Source organism: Stegostoma tigrinum, chromosome 38, assembly GCF_030684315.1.
Source record: "Stegostoma tigrinum isolate sSteTig4 chromosome 38, sSteTig4.hap1, whole genome shotgun sequence".
NCBI classification, from domain to species: Eukaryota; Metazoa; Chordata; class Chondrichthyes; order Orectolobiformes; family Stegostomatidae; genus Stegostoma; species Stegostoma tigrinum.
The window spans coordinates 15,643,611-15,656,064 of record NC_081391.1 but is presented as its reverse complement, the minus strand read 5'-3'; positions in this window follow the sequence as shown (position 1 = coordinate 15,656,064).

The following is a 12,454-nucleotide window of genomic DNA, read 5'->3' as shown; positions in this document are numbered from 1 at the left end:
CTGCATTGCAGGCATGCTTGGTGCATCAAAGAATTGTGAAAGCCCAAATAAGGAGTGCATGATGCGCGTGCAAAATTTTATACATTATACATTTTCCTTCCCTTCCAAAACTGCGCAACATTTTATTGCTGAGAGGCCATACATAACAACCTATTCCTGATCTCCTGGCAATGCATCAGCTCAAACTAGCCACTAGCAGTTGTATCAGAGAAAACCCTTTTTTATCTCTATCTTCCAATTATTTGCCTTGCCCGCTGGGGCAAATGAACAGAGCTCTGCTGAGTGCTTTTCCTTTCAGCAACAAAGCTGAGGTTAGAATTTTGACCTGTGCGACATTGTGAACAAGGAATGATACTTTAATACATAGCTTTGTTGATACAATGACTTAAGTACAGATCCATAGCCTCTGGACTTTGCATGTCAGTAATCCCTTTTGAACCTGTGAGATCCTGTAAGAAGGAGACACTGACGATTACTGATAGGACTCTGGGAATACCTGAATTTTATTGCTGTTGGAGGTGCAGAAATTGCATCCCTTGACTAATAGTGTATGACTAGCACAGTAACAATATTAAAAAGCCATTACTGTAGAAAAATGCTGATTCTCTGCCATAGTAATTAATATATTGTACACCTTCTTGACACAGGAATGACATGGTTAAAATTAATAATAGCACATACTGAGAGCTGTTGCTTATAACATTTTTGCAACCCTTTGTTCATCATTAATTGTTGCCTACTACTAGGACGGCAGCTTTGTGATACAGGGTGACACCAACAGCAGGGATTCAATTCCCATACTGGAAGTTGAGATTACCATGAAGTTCCTACCTTCTCAGCTTCGTCTGAGGCATAGTGACTCTCAGGTTAAACCATCGACAGTTGTCTGTCTCTGATGAGAGAGCAGCCGTAAGGTCACCTGGACTCTGGTGACTTTATCTTCTTATTGCACATTATAAAGGCTGGGGAAATTGGAAAATATCAGTATTGGAGGGCTTCTTAACTTTGGCAGTGTTGGAGTGTGGTATGTGGTGGGGGAGCACTGAGAAAACTTTCGGACATTTGTGTGGAGGAATAAGTTCCTGTGTATTCATTGCAATTTACACACTAAGTGAAGGCAAGGAAGCAAAACATAGCACTCAGAATCTGTCACTTTCCCTTGCCAATTGTGAGTTTGAATTGATAGGAACAAAAAGTTGTTGCACCATCCTCCCATCTCCATTTATTATTAACCTTCAATACACCTGCTTCAAAGTATGATCTTACCTGAATAACATGCAAATGAGAGAAATACATAAACTCTGTACTTCCTTTAGTATTTCCCCTTCCAATTGTGTCTTAGCAACTCTGGATGGCAAAGATAACTCTCCATTTTAGAATTGTTCATTGGCCACATAAGCCTATTTAAAGCTGAAAACCGGAAAGTCCATGCAATTACTCATGGTTCAGAAATAGAGAAAAGAAAAATTACCATTTTGCCAACTGCTCGGAAAGCTATGGCATCAAAGCACTATCCCCAACCTAGTTAGAATTTCTGGCACTAGCACACCTGCTAAAGATATTAAACTGAAGTTAGAAAAGTTGGTTGAGGTCAGCGGTATATCTCAAGTCTAGGGCTGAATTCCTGCTCAGCTGAAGATATAGCTCAATTCTTTCCAAGAAGAAAGTCTAACTTACAATCTGTATGTGTCAATGTACATTTTTAGCCTGACCAGAATGTGCTGCATTGTCATGAGTAACCTGACAACAACAACCATGCTCTTTCTCAAGGTGAAACCACTACTGTGAAACCTATCCACATGTATTATTAGTGTGCTTCCAAATATTTCCAAAATGCCAACTGTATATCTGGAATTGAGACTTCCTTCCTTCCTTAATACAAGCAGAGTTACAAAGAATTATAATGAACTTTAATACCATTTTATTCATTTCTGCTGGTTTAATAGGATATATACTTTTGTTTAAACATTCAGTGTTGATTGCACTGACCAGTTAATAGTTTTTCTGAGGAGTTGCTGAGACCAACAAGATGCACACAGTTGAAATGATACAGGAATTATATGTTTGTCTTTTTTTGTTAACAAATAGATGTGGCCAAGATGTAGCGGAGGTATGGCTTTTTATTCAGCTTTACCTTTCCTATAAAATGACTGAAGACATGAGTATCAGCTCAATTGTTGTGGACATTTGTGTAGTACTAAGCCACTGAGAAACAGAAACAAATAAAATCATAACATTAAAATTAATCATAATTCTTGGTGGCTGTTATTTTTGAAGAAATAGCAGTGATGATGCTACCTCCTTAAAGAGATATGTACAAGGGTCAAATGTAAAACATATCAGCTAGAAATTAACTTTAACTTAAATAGGTATAACTATTATTTATCTGTTAGCATGTTTGCATCTGGTAATTTATATGTGAGATAATTTAGATTATTTTAAGTCTTGAAAAGGAAGATGCCAAATAAATTATTTATTTATAAATAGATTTGAGATTGTATTTTTCATGTTTGTTGCTGATGGATATTAAAGCTTAAAATATTTAAGTGGAATTTAGTGTTTTGATTCAACTATGATAATATTGTCAACATATTAAGTTGACATTTTAAGTGCTTCTTTCTCTGTTCCTCCAGAAAGGTGCTATTCCAGTACCTTGCCCAGTTACCTAGTTCTCTTGTGTAACTGATTGTAAATAGGCTAATTCCCCATGTATGATAACACGGTGTGAAGCCGGATGAACACAGCAGGCCAAGCAGCATCAAAAGAGCAGGAAAGTTGACGTTTCGGGTCAAGACCCTTCTTCAGAAAAAAAAATTTGTTTGAAGAAGGGTCTCAACCCGCTCCTTTGATGCTGCCTGGCCTGCTGTGTTCATCCAGCTTCACACCGTGTTATCTCAGATTCTTCAGCATCGGCAGTTCCTACTATCTCTGGAATTCCCCATGTATATTGTGTTAGCAACAATCATGTGCAGTCACTATAACAGAAAATGTCTTACATCCAGTACTGGTAAACATATTTTACATGTAGTCACTCTACAAGTATTGCGTATCATTCAGTGTAAAACTGTGTATTCTTCACTAGTCTAATATTCTGATATGACATTATTAGACTCGGCATATGGAAATGCAGCTTGTGTGTTTTAAGCCAGCAGTTGCGAGTAATTCATTGACTTCAAAGTTAAAAGTTCTCCAACACCAAATCTTGTGCCAATACTTTTTCTCTGTACCCACTCACTTAACAATCTCATCCATGTTTGCCTTTTGTAACACAGTATCCCCTGTCCTTTGCTGTTACACATCTTGCTGATCTGCTTGTTATTGGACTTGCTTTCTTTTGTTGGCATGGATTAGTTATTCTGGTTCATTGAGCTGATCTTGATGATAGCTTTGCTCGCCATTTGGAGTTTAAAATGTTTCCATGGTGCTGCAGACCGGAGCTTCCACACGCTACACATTACATTATCAGATAACCGACAATCAGTGAACAAGAAAATAAGGAAACACAAGGCTGAATCTTAACCATATTTTGATGAATATTTCTTCGATTCTTGTGGAGATCTATTATCTATGAGACTTCACGCGATCATCTCAAACTTGTCTCATTATCTACCTGGATGTCCTTATGGCACCCCTCTCATCCAATACTAGGTCTATTCTCCGAATTGCTGTGGCTGGAAGTATTTGCCACTTCACAGATGTCTTGGAATATATCAGCATTCCTGTGTTGGTGTCATGCGTATTAGCATTCTGGAGCTGCCCTCCACATTTTCACACATTGTTCCAGGGCGTGGAAGATAAAATCAAATTAGCACCCTACTTTCCAACCTGGACTTTGAGGTCTTGCTGGAGGGGAATGTGCAGAAGAAAGCCACCCTCTTCCTAGAGGGTTGCCAGAGGAGGCCATATCACCGAAACCTGTTGGCCTTGTCTGAGATTGCTGCCTTTTTCAGTGTAGTCCTCAGTCTGGAGCAATACCCAGTGACGTAGAAAGGAAGAAAATGGCCGTCTCCACTCCATTAGGATAAGTAGCACCATCTGACTGTTACCTCTCAATTTATTTTTGTATTGCACTGTCTCCAACATTCATTCTCTACCGCTCTAAGTATTGCATGCAACATCTTCCCTCACTTGCTTTCACCCACCACAATTCCGCCACCCTGCCCAAAACTATTAACTCTGCATTCCTCTTCATTGCTTACTTACTTGGGACATCCCATCACCTTTTCCCCACCTTCATCACTACAAACTGCTGTGCCAACCACTTCCATGTCACTCAATCCATTTCATTAAATGGCCCATAACAAAGCCCAAAGGGACATGACTGATTTACATAACATTTGCCTACTCACCCCATACAAAGAGGATTTTGAATTGGCCAGCACAGATCCGGACTGCTGTTCTGTGGACATAGAAACCTTTATGTCACAGCAGCTATATGTATATTGTGTGGTCTTCTCCCATTACCTCCCCTGTACATTTAATTTTGACATGCTCAAACACTATCCTTTGGTCACAATGTTCTCTCTCATCTCCTTCAGGTACCGGCAATATGCCCAAGGTGTCAGCAGTGAAGAAACCTGTACCAAAAGAAATGCCCTCTTCTGCATCTGAGGAACAGACTGCTGATCCAATTGGCAACGCTTCTTTGTGTTCCCTCTACCAGCTCAGATACAAATGCTTTCTTGGTTTTTTTTTCTAGATTAGAGTCTAAGCACCTGCTGGTAAGCACTTCACTGCCATGTCTCTGCAGCTAGCTGAGGAAGAAATTCCCCAGGTCTCTGCTAAAGACCAAGTACCCGTTCAACCTCAAGCAGGAGAGACCTCATGGTGTTAGTGATGGAGATTTCATATAAATGCACAGGTAGAGACAGGAGCAGCAGGCAGGTTTTTGTGGGCAATGGATGCCATAGCTCATCAACAGAAGGAATGCAGCAATGCAATGAGAGCTGTGCTACCAGCCATATGATCATCTGGCTGTCTCCATGGACAGCCAGGTCCTCCAGTCCTAAAATTTATTGGATATGGGAACAGACTGGCACTCCATTGCCCTAGCCATTGGTCACCAGAGTGGCCTGGTTAATCCAGGTGTCCCATCCTTGCAATGAGACAGAGCAGTGCCAGAATGCACTCCGCCAGAGGAGGACCCACAGATAGATCTCCAGAGTCTCCTCTCAGGCCACACCAGAGGTGGCTAAGTCACCTCCATGAGCCTGCCACACTCGGCCTTGCAGGAGTTCCAGCAGAGGAGGGTGCAACTGGTGTGTCTGGACTCAAATGTCTCAGGGTCGTCAAAACTGCAAGGCCAACATGGGCCAGAGATAATTGGAACTGCAGATGCTGGAGAATCTGAAATAACAAGGTGTAGAGCTGGATGAACACAGCAGGCCAAGCAGCATCAGAGGAGCAGGAAAGCTGACGTTTCGGGCCTAGACCCTTCTTCAGAAATGGCCTGTATGGTTGGCTCAGCGGTTATTCCACCCTTGGGTGACTGTGTGGAGTTTTCACGTTCTCTCCATGTCTGTGTGAGGTTTCTTACAGGTGCTTCAGTTTCCTCCACAGTCCAAAGATGTGCAAGTTAGATTGATTGGCGATGAGAAATGCAGGATTACAGGGATTGGGTTGGGGTATACTTAATGAACCAAATAGCCTGCTTCCACACTGTGTCGATATTCTAGTCTATAACTGGCTTCTCTGTGACCTTATCCTTTACCTCAGTTGAAGACCCCAGGACTGCATTACATAGCAAGCGGCAAAAAACAGGAACACTTTGAGGGCATATTAGTAGCACAAGTGACATCCATCTGCAAATACGTTCTCACTTCTGTAAATAAATATTAAATGTTTTACTAAAATCTGTGTGAGCCTTAGTGTAGCTGGAACTGGAAGCTTGAAAGTACTGAAGATACCCGTCCTTATCTGTAGACCATGCTTTGAGGACAAAGTTGTGAAGTGAGTAGCTGCTGCATCATGTGCAGACAATGGATGACTTGCAGATGATTTCAACTTTGGTAGCTCGGCTCCATCTCTTCTAAATACTATTTATTCTTCTTTCTTACCTGCTAGATTTCCCTGTTGGAATGTTGTGAGCCTTGAATTCAGAGAGGGCTGCTTGAGGATAGATCCTCAATAAGAACATCATTATCTGCTCATGTCAGCAGTTTGAGATATACTCGAATAAAAGTGGGACCAGTGATTTTAAGCTATACATTTGCCCTATGAGATTCCTTGAGGTAATCCTTACCTTGAATCATCCCTCTGTAGGCGGTATGAAGTTGGAGAATAATGCTTAGCAACACTTGGTCTTCTGTAGCTCCTTGAACCCAGTAAAACATTTGAAATGCTTTTTGGAGCTATAATCAGACAAACTTTGACTCTAAACTAAAGAAGATGTTAGCAAAAGTAACCAAATTCTTGATCAAAGCAGTTGTCTTAAAGGAGGAAAGATGGGCGGGGAAGCTAAAAACAAAATTAGACTGAGAAGGCCAAATGTGCAGAGAATGTAAATAATTATTTTTAGAAATTATAAAACCATATTGGTTCAGAATAATAGACTTTGTATATACTATCTTACCACATTGAAAATTGGGTCAATTGTTGAATAATTTTTTCCTGCTCATCTCTTAGTCATTTGTCTCAGTTTTTAATATGATGAGACAATACACTTGTCCAGCTGCTACTCCAAATACACTTCCCACATTGGATTATTAAACATGTCCTAGACTTGAGTCCATAAAACCACACAAGATGGCTTCTGACAGACAAGAAGGTTGTATCTGTCATTTGTATAATGAAACAAGTAGCTGCCTTACTAAGGCTGCCAATACCAGATGAGTATGTTTTAGAAAGTATTTGTCGGAAGCCTTCTAACAACCCGGCCCCATCTTTATGGGATGGTGGATCTGGGGTTGGGGAAGGATGTTAGAGGTGAGTGGATCTCCATCCTTGATTTCCCTCTTGGCCATTATCCCCCAACAATTGGACAGTGCAGACTTGTTACCCAATAATATCATACCTGACTCTGCCAAACTGTTTCGCAGCATCCTGCCCATCTGCACTAGTTTTATGACGAGCAAAGGAACATGTTTGAAGGAAAGGAAACAATTTGCAGCTTATTTAATTCCCTGAAGACTTTTCTCCAGGATTATAAACAAATGAGCCTTACAGTGGAATCTTCCCCTCTCTTGAGATAATAAAGGGGCAAGTTGGTCCTGGAGAGAAACTCACTGCCCTGTTCATCACCTCATCAATTAAGCATTGGGTGGGAAGGTCCACTGGGAACTTTATTGAATAGCCAATAATTAAGTAGAAAATTAGGACCCACTTAAGATCCCTAACTTTCCAAAATTACTACCTATGAGTTCTGTTTTTTAATTAATTTTCTAGCTACCTACATTCTGGTTGCGGTACCCTGTCCCTCTTTTCACTAGGTTATTTGGACTGAAATGGACACATTCTCTCTTTATTGTCCCTCCTCATTTAGAATGGCCTGCAGCTGCTCAGTGTTATTCTCGACTTTGACACCAAGAAGTCAACATACCATGTCTGTGGCCATAGAAACATCTATCTGTTCCCCAGTTGATCAGAGAATTCCTTTTGTGCGGAAGCAAGCCATTTGGGCCGTTGGGCCCACACTGACACTTTGAAGATCATCCAACCCAGACCCTCTACCCTACTCTATCCCTGTTGTTCCCATGGCTAATCCACCTAGCCTGCATGTTCTATAGGCAATTTAATGTGGCCAATCAATCTAACCTTTACGTTTTTGAACTGTGGGAAGAAAGCAGAGTATCCAGAGGAAACCCATGCAGATATGGGGAGAAAGTGCAAACACCACACAGACAGTTGCCCAAAAGTGGAGTCGAGCCCAGGTCCCTGGCACTGTGAGGCAGCTGTGATAACCACTGAGCTACCATGCTGCCCTCAGACAAAACGTTTTATCACACTTTGTTTCTCGTACTGTTTTTTTTGAACATGTCAGACAAGACTTTTGTGTTCAACTTTTGGAGTGGAACTTGAACCTACAAACATCTGTGTTAGAGACAAACCTATGGAGCCATGACTGACAACATTTAGATGTAGGCCAGAAATTCAATGTGAAGGAAAAACAAAATTTGCTGGTGAAACTCAACAGGTCTGTCAGCATCTGTGGGAAGAAAGCAGAGTTAATGTTTTCAGCCCAGTGCCTCCTCATCAGATCAGTGTGAAGGATTGCACAGAGTTGCTATGTGTTCGCATAGTTGTTGTGTCCTAACCAGACTGAGGGAAATTGGGCTTCAATACTGTTATCACCAAACAAAATGGATCAGCTTCAGAAAGTGGGGCTTCAGCAATATTAGGCTTTGAATTTAGAAGGTGCATAGTCCCTGTTACACTAAGAAACAAATGCATATTTATTGTGATTTTCTAACCTCTGCTTTGTTGCTGTTCCCTGCTGGACAGGGAAAGAATGGAGAAGAACTTGTAATTTGGTGTATTTTATAAGGTAAACTTAAACAGTGACCATAAATTAATTGCTTGGTACATTGGAAATCTTATTCTCCAATTCAGTTTTTTCCAATTTTACTTTCTGGAGTCAACATCTCATTTTGTGCTGAATTTACCACAGAAAATGTCTTTGGAACTGCCAAATACCCATTCTTCATCTTTATGCCCATCCGTGAGTGAGGTCTGCTGGGTTCGTTCAATGAAATGTTCTCTTTCAGTTGTGATTGCTCCTGCAGTTGGGTGACCAACTCAATGTCAGGTACACATGAAGAACACCCATTTGATATCAAAGGGTGTCCAGCATCCTTTGAACTGCTTCACACAAGAAGTTTTAATGCCTTCAGGAAAAGCAGGGAAGGAGGTGAGAAACGTGGAGATTGAGGCCATTCCATATTTGAGCATTGTTTTCATTTAACAAGATGTTGCAATTGTAGAATACCAACTCTACACAACCCAATGAAAATGGAGACATGATGCTTAGAAAGGCAGGAGGTTGAAAACTTAGTAAATATTTTTTGCAGCCTTACCATTTTGTATTCTGCTTCAACACGTCCATCTCAAATTTGAAACAAGTAGATCGGAGATGACAGCCTTCCCAAACTACCTAAAGAAATCCTTGATTGTTTGTGAAATATTGTCTCCTTCTGTTGATATAAATGCTCAGAACCGTTTACGAATGTGAATTTCCATTACATTGTGTAGGGGTATAAGTGCGCAAGTTGCTTTAAAGGGAGCTGACACTTAACTGATAACCAGTGACCTCTTATAAAAAGAGAAATATTTGCTCACATTTGAAGCTCAGAAGGCTGATGAATTGTGATCTGATTTTGAGAAAAATCTGACAGATCCTGATAGCAGTAACCTATCCTGTTTGCTCTGATTCTCTTTTTCTCACCTGTTTTACCAAAATGATTGACTTCTTAGGATAGGAAGACCAATTCCACCTGTGGTGTTTTAGCTAACAGATGTGAAACCAATAGTGAAGATTAGTGTTCCAATGGGGTGATTTTTTTTAACACCAATGTTGACTATTGAGGAAAATCTTCATCTTCACTGTTTGGCTGATAATCCCATATTGTCCCATTTGCCTCATTTCCATTCTATCGAAAATATTGGAGTGCACATTGGCTTATTTCCAAAGGGGGATCCTTTGAACCGTTGATGCAAATTAGATTGAAATACAACAGCGTCTGTGTCCTGGCCAACATTTATTCCTCAGTCAACATCATTAAAACATTATTACAGTGGAGAATAGGAGAATCGCCTTAGACTGCAAGAGGATATAGACAAGCTGGTCAGATGGGCTGATCAGTGGCAAATCAAATTCAATCTTGATAAATGTGATGTGATGCACTTGGGCAGGACGAACAAGGCAAGGAAATACATGATAAATGGTAAGACCATGGAAGCACTGAGGATCAGAGAGACCTGCAGGGAGTGGTTGAAGTTATTATAGATGCATTTGAAGATAAGTTAGATTAGCATAAGAGAGTGAAGGTTCTGAAGAAGGATCTCGGTCTGAAACATCAGCTTTCCCGCTCCTATGATCCTGCTTGGCCTGCTGTGTTCATTCAGCTCTATACCTTGTTATCCCAGATTCTCCAGCATCTGCAGTTCTTGCTATCTCTGGATTAGTAATCCAAATGCTTTAGCTCATTCTCAGGAGCTGTTAGCAAATGTTGAAATTTGAATTCAATAAAAATCTGGACTAAAAAGTTGGCCTAATGTCAACACTGTTGATTGTCTTAAAACAAACCTTTAGGGAAGGAAATCTATTGCTCATACCCGACCTGCCCTACATATTTCTTCAGCCCCACAATAATGCAATTGTCCTTTGAGCAATTAGGGATGGCCAATAGACGGATGTTATAAATAAAAGTGGAATTGAGGTCAAGGACAGATCAGCTATGACATTATTGAATGGTGAAGCAGGTTTGAGAGACCTAGTTCTTCTCCCGATACTCAAGTGCATTTGTGGAGATGGATGGTCAATGCTAGTTAATTCTGCGGTACGAATAGGTGTATTGAATGCCAAATTGACTTCAACCCAGGAAAATGTAAGGTATTGCATTTTGATAAGAAAGCCAAAAGAGGTCATTTATTACTTTTGACCAAAGGAATTAAATAGGGTAGAGGAGCAATGGAATCTAGGAGTACTGTGCTGATACAGAATGGACTGATGTGGTTCAAGATGGTAACCCCACCACCTTCACAAGAGCAATTAAGTTAGGCAATAAATGCAGGCCTAGCCAGTGACACCCATGTCTCATAAATGAATAGAAAAATTTCACAGCTCACAATAAAAGACAACACAGGTTAATAAGGCCATAAAAAAATGTAAACTGGATACCAGAGTCGATTTCCAGTGGGATCAAATTGCAAAATGGAGAAGCTATGCTAGAAAACCTTTGTGTCAAATCTTTGTCAGGCCATTCTTAGTCATTTATCAAGGATATAAAGACACATAGGCTGAAAAAATATTTCCAGGGCTGACGCCAGAAATCTGAGGTGATATCTATCAAGGAGAAATGAATAGATAGATTCTCTTTTCTCTTGAAACCCTGAAGACTGAGGAGTGATCTGTTAGATATCTTTGGAAGAATGAGATGTTTTGGTAGAGTAGACGCAGACAAGAGACAGTTCCACAAATGGGGAAGAGCAAGAGTAGAGTCCAGCAACATAAAACAGTCACCAAGAAATCTCACTGGTAATTAAGAAGAAATTTCATTAGCCAGAGAATGGTGAGAAGATGACAATCATTCTACAGGGAGTGGTTGAAGTTATTATAGATGCATTTGAAGAGAAGTTAGATGAGCTTAAGAGAGAGAAAGTTGTGCTGATAAGGTTAGATGGGATGGGAAAAGGTTCAAGTGGTATATAAATGCTGGCATATATGAATGGCCTATTTCTGTGCTGCATATTCCATATGATTAATGAAAATTATTTATGTCTCTGTTTTGTCCTTTCACTATTTTTTTTCTCTTGGTAGCCAATCAGCAGAGCTCACCGAGTTTATATGTAAAATATTTGGGAACATGTACTTGTCGCTTTCCCGAAGGCTGCTGCTTTAGGACAAATGTAGGCAAAACCTTTGTCTATGTGGATTTGAAAAAATCATACCAAAGAGGTAACATGCATGTTCAATATCTTCAGGTCGTCAACAGTAATTTGCCATAAGAACTGCTGAACCTTGACCAGATAAGCTGAAAATATAATATGTGCAGAACACTTTGTGTGCATACGCTGAGCAGAACTTTCAATGCTGTTAGGGAGCACAGTTAGCACTGCTATCAATTCCCCTTCACATACCCACATAGTTATGAATGTTGGCTGGGGCAGTTCTATGTAACTGGATTTCGTAATGTGAGTAAAGAATATTGGTTCCCATTCCTTACCACGACATAAGTATTAGATTGAAAATGGTAGGCTTTGCTCTACAGTTCAAATCCGATGTATTCACTGTGACAGTAACGAAGTGTAGCCTGGGGCTCTGTTCACACATGAGTCATTCCATGTAGCTTTTTTAATAGATCTAACTTGATGTACAGTAGATTTCACTTATGTGCGTATTCAGTAAATATGTTAAAAACAAAATCCTTTTTATGGATGACTCATTCAAGTTTAAAAACTTCTCTTCACTAAATCACTTTTTGAAAGTCAACCACAACAACATTGATGACCTGCATTTAGATAGCATCTTTAACATTGTAAGCTTCCCAGGTTTTAATTGTTGTGGTGAAGAGTCTGTCCATTATGTCTTCTGGAGAGTCTTCTGCCCCAAGGGATGGAAGACCTAGATTAGCTCTTGCACATAAGATCCATGATCCTCTTATGAAGGAAGACTAGCTGAAATGGTTTTTTGTTCACTTCCTCACAATTTTAACCTTTATACAACTTCCCAGAGGTAGACTACAACCAAGATTTATGATTTCCCTACTCTTTACAATGCAGTGCCCATCAATGCAATATG